This window comes from Euprymna scolopes, chromosome 13 (genome assembly GCF_053919585.1).
Source record: "Euprymna scolopes isolate OS-2025 chromosome 13, ASM5391958v1, whole genome shotgun sequence".
Lineage (NCBI taxonomy): Eukaryota > Metazoa > Mollusca > Cephalopoda > Sepiida > Sepiolidae > Euprymna > Euprymna scolopes.
In genome coordinates, this window is record NC_136494.1 from 55,455,146 (window position 1) to 55,471,062 (window position 15,917).

A 15,917-nucleotide genomic window follows, 5' to 3' on the forward strand; every position below is an offset into this window, starting at 1 on the left:
TATACAACTTTCATTTATTCACCGTGGATTTCTTTATTAGAGCCGTGTGTAGGTCAATCATTTGGTAGGCGCAGCAATGATTGCGTTTGATGTCAATTATGCACCCACATGCGATAGAAATTATATCTAATTGGTTAGTTTGACCACCTAATATCTTTACAGCCACGTATGGGAATTTGGCGAACGAAGAAAACTTGACATTAAAGGGGCTTTATAGCGATGATAGAAAAGCCATTATGCAGGGAGAATCGACTCATCCATAATTAGATTAACAACTTAAATTTTCAGTGAAAATGGTCTTCATCCTTTTCGTAATGAAGGTGCAATTTCCCCTTGAAAACATCATCAATAAGATAACGACAATATCCATATGATCATGTTTATTTACTTGTTTCCTACCACATGAAGATGTGGCACAAGGCAATAAATTGGAGAAAAAAACCCAGTACACCAAAGGGAGCGATATCGATCTGCAACAATAGCAATGAACGGACTCATTCTCTGGCAGGGGCACCTCAGATAGTCGACGATAAACTAACGAGAGAAAATAATTCCTGGCAGGGTGCATCGAACTGAGCTGGACAATATTTAAACCGTAGAGATTCAACGTCTCTATTCACTGGAGTGGATAGAGACGTTGAATCTCTACGGTTCCAGGTAAGCATTGTCTGAAAATAGCGGTTTCAATGCTACTCAAAGCCGGCCAGAGGTTTAGTTGGCCAAAAACGTGGGACGAAAAACAACTATGGAAGGCAATAATTGCTGAGAATGCTGTGAGGAGATTCGGAGTTCCTCTCCCGCCATGGTTATCACCTGACCAGGGCCAGATGAATAGTTGGCCGAAACATCGTGAAACAACAGCTAAAAGATGAGGATAACAGTCTGCAATAAATAAATAAATAAATAAATGAATACATGAATAAATTAATAAATAATTCTAATCTCAATAAACATTCTAATTAATAAAAATTCTGGATAAGTTTGTACCGTTTTTGGATGGAGTGAAGTACCATAAATTCGCTCGCAGTGATTCAGCCCTTTTCCGTTGGGTGAAATGGTAGAGAAGACTTTACTCTCAACTGATTTAGAGCTTGCCATAAATCTCTTAAATACGCACGAAACGGATATCGCAAAGTATTTTTGACGAATGTAATTAGGAATACATATTTTTAATTTCCTATACAAACAATGTTTGTATTGTGTATTATAAACATTATTCGGATTACTGTTCTCATTTGAGATGTTATTTTAACAACCGTTCGGTTGATGCTATACTCGATCTTCAGTGTTTAATCGTAATTGTATTCTGTCACCCGTACTTAGGAATCGACCTTCAAACCACATAAAGACTGTCACTATTATAACTTCAATCTTCATTTCAAGCGATACTAAGAATACAATAATGAATTACTTAAAACTTGACGAAATGAGAGCAGGTTTCTCCCGTAGATTAAATAAAGGGCTTTGCTCAAAATCCATATAGGATCCCGTGTACGCAGAAAGAGTCTTGAGTGCAAGACCCATCTGAAGGAGATCGGATGTAACATCGGCCAAAACGTTGTGAATAATACCAACCAAGATGAGAACAATGATCCGAATAATCGAAATAATCCAAATTATTAATCGTAATCAATTCCGAAACATGCTTGTATTCACTTTCTTTTGAGAAAATAAGTGTGGACGCGTACTTTATATACTTAGTTATGCTAAAAAAAGCGTGGCCTTTGCATAGACATTTTTATTTACATCTAAATTAATGACTTATTCTTTAACCTCAGTTTATTATATTTTTGCTAAGTCACGCATTACTAAGGCTAAAAGCCACTAAAATATAGTTGAATGAAATGGAAGAACTTTAACTTGAATGATGAAGAAAATTATGGGATAATTAGAAGTGATGCACGGATTGAACAAAAGTGCTAATGAAAACCGTTTATGACACCGGTTTTGAAGACGGGACTACACTGACGCAGTTCTGTGGACTGTGTTCTACCGCTGAGAAATAGTTGCAAAAAAGTTTTTTCTCAGATGTCTTCTGCCAGAAGTTAGATTAACAGATGAAAGAAAATAATTTTTAGTTGTAAGAAGATAGTTCGTTCTGTGAATGTTTTAAAAAAAGGAATCAGAGAGTGAAGCTTACTCAAGTGCTTTCATTGGGAGTAACGATAGAGTAGAGAAAGAGTAGCAACCTCTTTTGTGTTAATGTAGTAAACATCAGAGATAACTGCCAGTATAAATTAAAAATCCGAGTCTGTCTAGGCAAGAAAAAGATGTTGCATTAGTATTCACTATTAGGATGCCTTTGGTTCGTGTAGATAGACGATTGCATCGGGAAACAGCTACTTTCTGGAGCATTAGAGTAACAGCAACAGATTGGATATGTCTTCCAGTTTAGATCGGGAGAAGCTTATCAAAACTAAAAGCCTTATTCATTGGATTAGGATAAAACGATGCCAACTACAAAGAACCTTCTCAACCATTAATAGCTATGGCTAATGATGCATTACCTGAAAGTAGTTCGTTGAAACTCTTCGGCTTAATGTTCACGGGGAACATGAGTTGGAACAGATACATTAAGAGCATTGCCAAGACTGATAAAAAGAAGGTGAGCTCTCTCAATGCTAGAAAGTTACTTATGTCTTAGAGTATCTCGTACCTTGACAAGGCCACCGTTTGCCGATGTTGAGTATTGTTGCCACATGTATATATAGTCTCTCCCCTTAAACAGGGTTCAAACCTAATAGGCCGCGCACTATCAGCTATAATTCAAGCGGTGTCCCATCAACGAAATATTGCATTCCTCTGCCTGTTCTACAAGAATTTTAATGGTAGATGGTCCGACGACCTGCAAGCATTTGTAGACACTCGACGTAAACACCCTTGATAAACCCGACAAGCAGCAAACTCCCCCCTACACAGTAAAAATCCCTAAATATAAGAAAGTCTTCTTCTATAATAGTTTCTACCCTAGGACTGATAGACTTTGGAATTCCCTTCCGAGTTCCCGTTTCCCCGACTATAATGACATGCAGAAGTTCAGGTGTAATGTAAACAGGCATCCCGCTGCTCAGCTCCCTACAAATAATGTCAACCGCTACAAATAATGTCCCAAAAAGTAATCACTTATTATGCAGAACAAGTAAGAATTTGTAAAGTAGTAGATTACCTCTTTCTGTTTCGATAGACGATCTCTGGAATGTTGATTATTGATATTTAACTAATATTTAACGCTCATTCATTGACAAGGAATTAAATCGCTCGAACAGATCAGTTTGAAAAAGCTTTTATGTCCTCTTAAGAAGATTAAAATTAAATAAACATTATGTCTAGAATATTTATTCCAAATATGGCTTTTAATATTGAAAATTTCTAATAATTTTAATTTCTTATACTTTAGGGAGTTTAAGAAGAATTTAAATCAAGATAATCTTGATTTATTATTTAATGACTATGAATTAAAATAGTAAGAAAATGAAGTTTGGAGAATATTTATTAAATGATGTCTAATACGAATTGTAAAACAATCACAAACCTTAAACGGTGAATCTGATTTTTGACTAATTGCATTTTACTCCTTTTGTCTCAAACTAAATGAAACTAAACTTTGTTCACGTTAACACATTTGCACGAAGCAGCTTTGTTCCAAAATTCATAATGGTCAATGTATTTGTTTAGGAGTAACATACACCTATATATAAAAGTGTGTACGCACCTATATAGATAGAAATAAATGTTGCACAATCGTAAATTGCACTTCTCCAGCATTGGTATTGCTTAGTTCTAATGTTAACATATCAATTAAGAACGACCTGAAACAATCAAATAAGGTGAAATGAACTGATATTAAGTGAAATTGTGTTTTACTTACACAATTGTTCGACCAAAGCCTAGCAGTTTTATATGTAATTTATAATGACCGGTTCGCTTTTGTAGCATAGGTAGTTCTTGATATCACTCTTTAAACGATAGAATGTCTCATCAGGTAGCAATCTTTTGTCAGAATAATACATAGTCCTGTTCAGTCTTATAAGGTGCACTCCCAGCCTGTACCTTCTCTCTTTGAGAGCCAAATCGCCCGTGGCACTCCTACCGGAAAATAACGCCAAGGACTTCCCAGGCTTTATGAGCGGAGGAAGACAGCACCCGATTCTGGTATACTGGTTTTTTCTATTGCCAACCAGCCGATTCTCCACCATTCATTCAGAATGACTAATTCGCCGACTGATAACGAGTGGAGATACATCATCGACAATCTGTTCGACAGAAATTGAACCGACTTGTAATAATCTGGCTGGAAAATGTTTAGAGATGCATTCTCCCAGGATTCACCTTTTCTCTTGAGGAAGGGGTTGGTATATTACCAAGCGCTTGAGGCACTTTTACTGGGAAATGCTAATTCGGTTGCTCAAACTAGTTTTATGGAGCTAGAGTGCATACACTTCTAGTACACTGAATTCTCTATTCCACACTTTTTTTATTTTATGTCAAACATGGTTAAGGTACAAAAGTCGGAATCATCGCCAGTTTAGCGACATTTAAACCTCTAGTCCTAATAGTTCATGAAAATAAATTTTTATGTTTTTTTTTTCAATCAAATTTTTCAAATTTGTAGAGTAGCAATAAAGTTATTCTTTTCACAATTACCTTTAACCAAACATCACGAAACAAATATAACTGTTTCAGGGGATGACGTAATTGTTTCTGATACTTCAAGCAAGTCTAGCCGTTGCTCGGACTAAATCATTGTCTCACTATTTTTTCTCATTTTCTCATTCAGCCTTTTATTGCGTCATCTATCTAGATCAAGTTTAGCTGCTGCGCCAATGATAAACTCAACTGACCAAAAATAAGAGAGAACAGCGTTTGGCTAATGGTCAATAAATAATCGAATACAATATCGGTCAGCGTCTCTCAGTCTGCATTGTTTTCACAGTGGAAGCTTGTATCAGAATAATACACATTTTTCTTTTTTTTTATTCGCCGACACGCTGAGGTCTAATTATGAAATGTGGTTAGAGTCAATGCAGTAAAATATTTAACCCCCTCCATAGTCTATATGCATTCGCTGAAGCCTGCAACTGAAAACAACAACAACAACAACAACAACAAACGCATATAAGCGTGTATCAAATACGCTGATATACAATCTTGTCCGCATACTGATAACAATCAGATTTAGCTGAGAATTCATTCTAGATGCATACGTAACAAGTGTATATTTATGATTGAGTAATAAGTAAATAAATATAGAAAAAGTAAATAAAACTTGATAATAATGCATTAATAAATGTGTAAATATAATTTATGAAGAAACACATACTTTTTACCTGATCATTTTACGAAGTGTATGAAATCATATATATTTTGAATTTATCGCGTGTCAACTGGAAAAGGTAAGCAAATCTTCAAATTAGTTAGCGAACAATCGAACCGACTTCAAGTTTTCGTATTGTATATAGATACTAGAATAAAAAGAGGGGGAAATTAAGTCCCTGAACAACAATTTTGCACCATTTTTGCGAAAATCAACATCAACGTACAATGAAAATAAAGCTTTTATCTAGAATCCTTATTCCAATTATGAGCAAAATCCATTGCATAATTCTGATTCTGTAAATTATTGAAAATTTACGGCCTTAGCATCTTGGCAATAAATTCAAATTCGAGTAATTTCCCATTAATTAGTGTCTACTCACTATAATTTTTTAAATTTAAATCTGAAATATTTAAATTTTAAAATAATATGTTATGTCAATATTCCGAACTTTAAAATATTTAAATAAAAAAAAAATCTGTGAATATTTTATTAATTAGGCTAATAACTATTGCAATTAGTCTATTAAGTATTGTAAAATTTCACAAAATACGAAGGTATTTCATTTTTTTAAATACATTTCTATCTCTGCTAGCCCCATTTGTATAAAATTAAATTAAACTAAATCTAAACTATCTTACCTACCTTTATGCATAGCAGCTATATTAAAAAATCCATAATACTTGTACAATTAGTTTCGGAGTGCATTATGTACATGCAAAAATAAACACATACACACCTAACTTTATATATAGAGGGAGTTGAACAAAAACGAGCCTTTCTCCCAAATAGTTTAGTATCTATATAAAGCGTTACATGCGATAATATCACATGCATACGGATAAACAACATATTCCTGTCTGTACATAGACACAAACAAAACGAATCAAAATCAATATTAAAATTTAACACACATAAATCAGGGCTGCATTCTAATGGACATTTAATGTGTATACATTCGTTTACACATCGTACGTAAACGCTAATAAAAACAGGATGGACGCCTGTATTTAAAGACTACTTATTCATACCAAACAAAAGAATGTTGTTTTGTGATTAAAACATACAATTTCATGTAAGGGAACCAGATACTTGTCATCAATGTACTGTTTGATTAAGCATTGTTCATTGTTAAACAAGGGAAACAAATGAGGAAAGAAAATAAAGTAGATCCTTATTGTTATCTGACATCGAATTCGCCATAAAAGTTAAATAATTATTAAGAATTTAACAAAAGTTTTATTGGAAAAAAAGAGAGAAATATCCAATACATCAAAATTACATATATATATTATTATAATATGAATTATATATATATATATATATATATATATACATATATATATATATGTATATGTATATATATATATATTATTATAATAGATATTATATATATATTATTATAATATAAATTATATATATATATATATGTATATATATATATATTATTATTATAATAGATATTATATATATATTATTATAATATAAATTATATATATATATATTATTATAATATAAATTATATATCTATATATATTATTATAATATAAATTATATATATATATAGCATATAAGAGCAATGACACGGTGGAACAGTCTGTATGCAGAATAATATAAGCCCTCCTTCTTGTGTAGAGCACTGTTGTAGATAATTTCGCCTGTTGCTTAATTAGCGTAATGCGAAGCTCTTTGTAAATAAAAAACAAATCGAGCACTTTAGAAGTAGCGGTCAAATGTTTATATAAAAAGTCATTTTAGTAGATCGTTTGCGGTCAGCGATACCATGAGTCAAAGTGTAGAACTGCTGACTATCAACTAGACAGATGTAGGTTCGGTCAGTCCTTGGTTCGATGTAGGTACTAGTCTAGTCGCACTGAAGAGCTGTGATACGGCGAAATAGTCTGTCTGTGAGTGACTATACAGACTGTTTCGCCGTATAACAACCCTTCAGTGCGACTAGACTAGCATCTACATCAAACCAAGGACCGAATCTAAATCTCTCATTACCTATCTATCTATCTATCTATCTATCTATCGATACATATATATATATCTATAGATAGATAGATAGATAGAGAGATAGAGAGAGATATAGAGAGATACTGATAGAGTGTTTAAGCATATATGTTAATATTTCAGCGGTTATCTAATACAATTATATTTATGGGCATCTGCCCTTTCTTTATTAAGTAGAGGGCGATGAAAGAGAACTTAAATTTACTTAATAATTCTTTTTTTTAAGGTGGGAGACGCTAACCGCTATACAATAGAATTTACAGGGTTGTAGAAATACAATTCATCTCGGACTGGCATGGTAATCTGACGTTACCAGGGATTGAATTCAAGTAATGTTTCATATTTTTATTGTCATCGGAATCAGCGAAATCGCCTAGTTTTTAATCAAATCGATTAATTACCTGCTCTAGTTGGAGACCCATCGCTATGACTTATTTCACAATACATTTTAACTTAAACTGCACTGTAGAGACCCTACTATTGATTTTATAAAATTATTTTTTATTTATAATGGTTTGAAGTAAAGTTTAAAATACAAAAAGGCAAGTATTATACTCCAATTGTGCTCTAAACAGAAACAGTCATTTCTAACGCGCCCCTGTTTTATCAAAGAACCTACTGTTGATTTTATATGTCGAGCCTTTCGGCTTGTGTGGTAATAAAACATTTCAGACGCACTTGCGATGTTAGGCTGTGTAAGGTGTTAACTTCGGTTCAAATCGCTTTTTCCTTCTTTCATCGAATTAATTCCATTATCGATACTTGTCAGGGACAGTCCGTTACAAAACTTATCTAAAAACAATGCCAGCCACATAAGGTTTTTTCGTGTGAAATTTTATAAAAATCAACGGAGCCATTTAGGAGTCCATAGGGAACGAACTCGCAAACACACAGACAAATTTCATTCCATATAATAGGAGAGATATTCAATTTTGAAGCCTGTGATTAGATTAAATATAATACAAAGTGGAGAATAAAAATAAAAATGTAAACTATTGTATTGTTAACAGTTGTATTTCTAAATAATCTTTTTACATATTATGTATCTACGCCGCTTGTAACATTTCAGAACGAAGCTTTCATTTTCATCTCTGTTTTTATACCCGTGGAAATTCAGCTCACTTCTAACTAGAACTGAAATATATCTGCAAAGGATTGGCAAAAATCTGTTAATAAATACGAAACTATGCATATATATATATTTTAACGGCACTAAACACACACACACACACACACACACACATATATATATATATATATATATATATATATATATATATATATGCGTTCTAACGACACTAAACGGGGGGAGGTCATGCCTTTTACTTTTCGGTAATGCTTAAATAAGCCTTTGCTGGCACTGCAGATGACGTGAAAATTCAATATAATCATTATCGGTTTGGTGACTAACTGCAGATTATGCTGCATTTGTGGCTTTTTCTTTCAAGGAAGCTTAACTTTGTATAAAAAAATTCTCTGCTACTTTCAAGATATTCGGATTTAGCCTAACAAAAACTGAAGTTGTTCATCAGTCAGCTTCAACACCGAAGCAAATTAGAGGTATCAATCAGAATTCGCATGTGCATGCGTTCCCCAAAGCACCAATTCAAGTTGACGGCAATAGTTCGAAATATCAAGAACTTCAGCTAACTCGGAAGTAAGCATTAGTCAAACACTCGATAATGAGATAGTTAATAGAATTACAAAACCCTCCAGTGCTTTCGAAAAACTTCGCCCTTGGCTTTGGAAAGATTTGGTATTAGACTTCAAACGAAGATTCAGGTCTACAACGCTGTAGTTCTCACAGCTCTCTTGCATGACTCAGAGTCGTGGACACTGTAAACAAGACGAATTTAACCGTTTCGAAGGTTTTCTTGGAGAATTTTGTGGAGTTAGTTTAAGCGACAAGATGTAAAATGCTGACCTTTTCATCATGTGCGACATTGATGCTATTGAGTTCTTTCTTGTTAAATCACAGTTGCGCTAGACTGGCCATATCTTGCGTATGCAAGAGCAAGAATTTCCCAAATATTGATATACAGTCAATTTTACAATGTTCACCGGACAGTAGGCAGACCGTTACTTAGGTACTAGGTCAAATTAAAAAGCAATTTCTTAGCTGCTGAAATAAACCCCGCCGCCATCGAAGACCATATAAATGATCGTAATGAATGAAGGTACTAGTGCTTGTATGACTTTAGAAAAATGCAGTATAAAACATTGTCAAACTAGAAAGAGAAGTAAAGTATCGTCCGCTGACCCAACCACATAGTCCAGCAATCCACAATCTTGCACCATTAGATGACTTCTTTGTAGATCATTGTCTTGCACTGAAATGCCATCTGCGACCCACACACAAAGTCAAATAGAAGTTCTAAGAACCTCATTAGTTGAAATGGACGGGAGAATCCATGATATATGAGTTCCCTATTGACTGCTATACGACTGGACTGATTTTTTTTTTAATTTCACACAGATGTACTTTATGTACCTGTTCTTTAATACGTTTTTTTTATCGGAATGCCTTCGATGGGTATCGATAATCTATAATAAAGATCCAATGAAATAAGGAACAGAAAATTTTAACTCAAGTTAACGCCTTATACAGTTTAACAACACAAATAGTTTTGTTACCGTACAAACAAAAAGACCAGTCATATAAACTGAACAGTAGATTTTTGGGTATGACAGGGGCGAGTTCGAAATGAATGTTTCTGTTTAGAGCACAATTGTACGATAATACTTGACTTAAAAAGGCTTCTTGGCTTTCGGGTCAGGATCAAAGTGTAGTATCTTGGTCTTATGCTGCACTTTTTTCAATTCAATTTTTTGGTACCGGTTAGTGGAGGAGAGATCCTTTATGACTGATACATATTTTACTTTAGTTACCAGAGTGCCCCTTTTTGGGGAGTTGGTTTTCCCCACATTAAAAACCGACCTTGTGTCAAACTTTTCCCTCGTGGGGAGGTGTAAACATTTCGAACCATTATATAAACATATTTCATATAAAATCAACAGTAGGTTCTCTACAGCACAATGTAAACTACAATATATTGTGAACTAAGTCACTGCGGTTAGACATGTGAAGCTTCATCCCGGTTCACCATAGAGGGTTCCTAACTAGAGCAGGCAATTAATTGATTTGATTGAAAATTGAGCGATTTCTCCGATTTTGATGATAATGGCGGAGGGCGAAACATTTATTAATCTTCATTCAATTCCGGGCAACGTCAGGCTATCCTACTAATATATATATATATATATATATATATATATATATATATATATATATATATATACATATATATATATATAAACTGTGTCCATCGCTTTATTGCAGATTACAAAATAATCAATATTTCAGTAAATATAAGTTCTAAAAAGCTGAAAATTACACCATCCAAGGACTGTATTAAGGTGAGATAAATCCTAAAATTTCATCAAAATTCATGTCATATTTAAAAAGTTATGTTATGTTTTAAATATTCAATGAATTTTCACCGTCCATCGCTTTATTGCAAGTCTTCTAAGATAATGTTTTAGCTCAATAAAACAATACCAAAGCATCATAAATTTATATTGAACACATTTTCTAGGGAAAATTAACAAAAACAAAGGCACATCCCGAGAGCTAAGTGTCAAACAAACGAATTATTTGTCCACATATCCCCCATGTTTTGAAATTACATTAAACAACCTTTTGTCCACCGAGGAGGTCAATTGTTTGATCTGAGATGGAGTAATGGTTCTGGCAACGTCGACTATTTTGTTCCAAAGGGCATCCTTCGAAGAAAACTGCTCTCCTCCCTCATAAACTCCTCGTTTCAATATTGACCATAGGTGTTCGATGGGGTTAAGGTCCGGAGAACACGGTGGCCAGGACATGAGGGTTTCTCCAACAAAGCCCTGAGATCCAAGGAAGGATGTAGTTGCCCTAGCAGCATGAGATGGGGCATTGTCATTCATAAAAATAATCTTAAAACGACGTGACAAGGGAAGATCATCTAGCCATGGTAACAAATTCTCATTTAGAAAGGCAGTGTAGGCATTGCTGGTGAGCGCGACACCTTCTGGCACTCGGAATGGTCCACATAGCTTATCCCCAATAATTCCCGCCCAAAACATTATGCCTCCACCTCCCTGTTGGCGACGAAATCTATAAGGCGTTGGAGTTCCATTTGGATTCCAAACTTTGGCCCATCCGTCCGGTCCATCAAGGGTAACACGAGCCTCATCTGTAAACAGAACATTTTGGCAATCCTCTTTCATATATTTTTGTGCCCAAGCCAATCGTTTTTCTTTGTGGGTTTGGCTCAATGGAGGCCTTGGAAGAGGATTGATGTTCCTTGCCATTTCATTCAGTACATTGCATCGGGCTTGTCTGGACCTTGGTATGACTCCAGCCCTCGCAAAAATTGTTGCACTGGTGCTGTTTGGGTTGTGCACAATCTCTCTACGAATTTTTCGAAGATCCCGATCAGAAAGGTTCCTCCTTGTGCCCTTATCTTTCCTGGACTTGATGTTGGGGTTCTTGAAGAATGTAGCTAAAGTTCGGGGATCCCTTTTTAGTTATGTGGCTAAATTTATGATCGAGAGTCCTTCTGCTAGTCTTGCAATAATCCTCTGCTTCTCGGTAGCTGTTAAATGTCCTTTTTTTGGCATTTTATGAGACCTGCAATAAAGCGATGGACGGTGAAAATTCCTTGAATATTAAAAAAAATAACATAACTTTTTAAATATGACATGAATTTTGATGAAATTTTAGGATTTATCTCACCTTAATACAGTCCTTGGATGGTGTAATTTTCAGCTTTTTAGAACTTATATTTACTGAAATATTGATTATTTTGTAATCTGCAATAAAGCGATGGACACCGTTTATATATATATGTTTGACGGTACAAGACTTATAAATTGCTTTAAAGAAAATAGCTGAAAAAAAACCCTAGGGGCCTTTTCACAAACAAACTTATCAGGAGTTAATCGTTGGTCATGAGTAGTCCAATAATTAAGTTCTGATGAGTTTGTTAGTGAAAGGGGACCCTAGGATTTTGCCAGCTATCATATATATATATATATATATATATATATATATATATATATATATATATATATATATATATATATATACACGCCTGGGTGCCTGGCGATGCCCTTATGTTTGGAGGTGTGTGTTGAGCAAAAAAAAAAAAAAAAGAAGGAAAGTGGGAGTAGGAAGGCAGGTTCGAACCCATACCGCGAAGGAGGAAAAGAATGGGAAAATAAAAACGTAACTTCTTTGCTGTTGCGCTCATCGCCAAACCGGAAGTAGCGGAGTTTAAATTAAGGCTAGTCAATCGAAAAGAGGGGACGACTTTTGAAAATATCGGCGAAAAAACCCTGTAGTTTAGGGTGAAGAAATTAATGTTTTGAGCCAATTCTTCGATATTTGTCGTCCGAAAGTTCGAGCGTCAAAACGATCACTGTCTCGTGAAAATTCGTCGCCTCTGTCGAAAATTTTAGGTACCCACACATACATACATGCATACATACATACATACATACATACATACATACATACATACATACATTTAAACAGACAATTGAGATTATATTATAGATGTATATAAGACATTTCGCGCGCGCATGTGTGTAAGTTAATTTTCCATAGATTCTAAAGCAGCTGGGCCGATATTAATGACGTTTTACACAAATGTACTTAATATGGGAATTTTTTATATATAGCTTTTGTATCGGAATGCCTCAAATAAGTATCGAAAATCGAGAATCGAAAAAATCCCACTAAACAAGGAATAGTCCGATTTTTACCAAAGTTAACATTTTTATATAAACTAACATCACAAATGCATTTGAAAAGTTTTATCATCGCACAAGCAGAAGGGTCTGGAATACAGAACGAAAAGTAGGTTCTTTATAAGACAGGCGTATTTGAAATTAATGTTTCTGTTTGGAGCACAAACGAACCATGCCACTTGAATTTTGCATCTTAAACTTAAATTCAAGTCATTATATAAAAATTATTACATAAAATCAACAGTATTTTCTGTACAGTGCATTGTAGATTGCAATGTACTGTGGACGAAGTCGAGTCAAAAGGCATGTGAGCTTCCGGTTAGTTCCTGACTAGAGCAGGCAATCAACTGAATTAATTGGCGAATGGGCGATTTCATCGATTCAATGATAATAAAAGTATTGGAAGTGTGGAACATTTGTTGATCCTCATACAATCCCGAGCAACGTTTGGTATCCCTACTAGTATATATATATATATATATATATATATATATATATATATATATATATATATATATATATATATATATATATATATATAAGAACAAACACTTAATAAAACATATTAAAAAAAACATCTATTTTTTGGCCCTATATATTTTTTTGCCCTATATATTTTTTTGCCCTATATTTTCTTCGCGTCTTTTAACATCCTTTTTGTCTGGGTCATTTTGACCTTTGTTTTTGTATCTTATATTTAATTCCATCACCATTTATTTTTTTTCTTCCACTTCTTCTTCCCTGATCTTTCTTATTATGTCTCGGCAGTCGTGTGAAAAGCATATCTTATTTTTCTTTTATTAATATTATTGGAATTTTCCGCTTTTCTTTGTACATATTTGTGAATTATTCCATGGATTTCGGCCGTTTGGATTATTTTGTACCATCTTCCAATTACCTGATTTCCTTGGATTTTACTTGTGCGAATCGAAATTCAATTAACTTTCTTGGAGTTATATTTTTGGATTTTACCGTCATTGGATTATTCACCTTTCACCAGACTATCTATTAACGTGTAATCACCTTTTTCTTCACCATATTCCCTCTGCTCCACTTTTTGTTATCAAGTAAGATCTTTGACTTACTTGTTGTTTCATTAAATATTTTTATATGCAAAATCCGATCCGGCATTTTGCTAATTCCTACCCTCTGATGAGAAGGAAAGTATTTCTTAGAAACTCCGCGGATTAAGGACTATCCACTTATCAAGTGTTTCCTTTTCAGATTAAATATGTTTTTAATTCTTTTTCAAAGTGTTTTTTAACATGTTTTATTAACTGTTTGCTCTTATTATAAGCTCTATCTCCTATTTGGTTTTATCGAGCTTTTACATCTGGTTGAGATAACTTTATAAATATTAATTCTTTAATATTTATAATATACTTTAGTTTTACCATCTTGGATCATTTTGGTAAATTTAATTGTAATTTTTATTTTATATATATATATATATATATATATATATATATATATATATATATATATATATATATATATATATATATACTAGCATGGGTGCCCGGCGTTGCCCGGGTGTTTAGAGGTGTATGCTGAGCAAAAAAAAAGGGGGTAATTTTTTAAACTTTGACCCCTATTATGACCCCTGAAAATGTATTGTTTTGGCCTCAAATCAAGTTATTACGTTAGATCCATGTCCACGGAACCTATATCTAAAATTTCAAGGGTGTAGACCCAAAATTGTCGGAGGAGTTTGGTAGAGTTCTTAAAGGTCAAATCGTTGAAATTTGACCCCTTAACAGTCAAATTTCTGGCTGACACCCGTCACATCGATTTTCCCAAATCTCAGTACCCGGTATTTCAAATTTCGAGTCTATAGACTAAAAATTGGCAGAGTTATTGCGTAGGGAAATGTACACAGACAGACAGGCACACAGACACACAGACAGACTGACAGACAGACACGTTCACTTTTATAGATATATAGATATATATATATACAGAAAGAGAGAAATAGTTTTCTTCCATCACACACATTTAACTAGTATTTGATGTCTACAAATCTCTAAAGCTATTTGATAGATAATTGTGTATATTATTTGTTTTAGCCGACATCTAAATAGATTTTTAATCAGTTATTGTTCCCTCTTAGGTTGTATATGCGAGTACATTCCTATAATGGCGGGGCATATTCTATTTCACTGATTGCGATTGGATTCCGGACATCTGTGCTTGCTACAAAATTACCCTGTCACTCGAATTGTATACGTCTAGACTTTATTGTCCCGCTCGCTAAGCAGACTGCATTACGTAATCGTAAAGAATGTGCTACAGACTAGATAATATGAGGAATACAGTCCGTTAAGTTCACCATTTTTCATACTTCTATCATCTTGCCTATTTTTCTAAGTCTTTTATTTTATGACTTTTTGTAAACAACAGCCCCTTAAAACAGTTTTTAGAAACAAATATCTAATATTAACTAAAAATCGGAGAATCAATTTCAAAACGCAGAATCGTTGCATTGACATGTGATGATATCTTCTGCGTCGTATTGCACTCGCACGTGTGCAGAACTGTGCAGCTGGTGTTCCATTTTGTGCCTGTGTGAGCGGTTTACTTGGACATTTGATTATTTTTTTAGGAAAGAATTCTCTCATCGCTTTCATACAAAAATGACGTGTAATAACAATTAATTTCATCTTAGTGTAACAATCCAAACTAATCACTCTATTTTACTTTCGTCGATAAACTTCAATTTAAAAGGAAATAAACTTTCTAATGAATATTTTAAAGGCTTAAATCACTTTCGAATACCGAATAATCAGGACCGTGA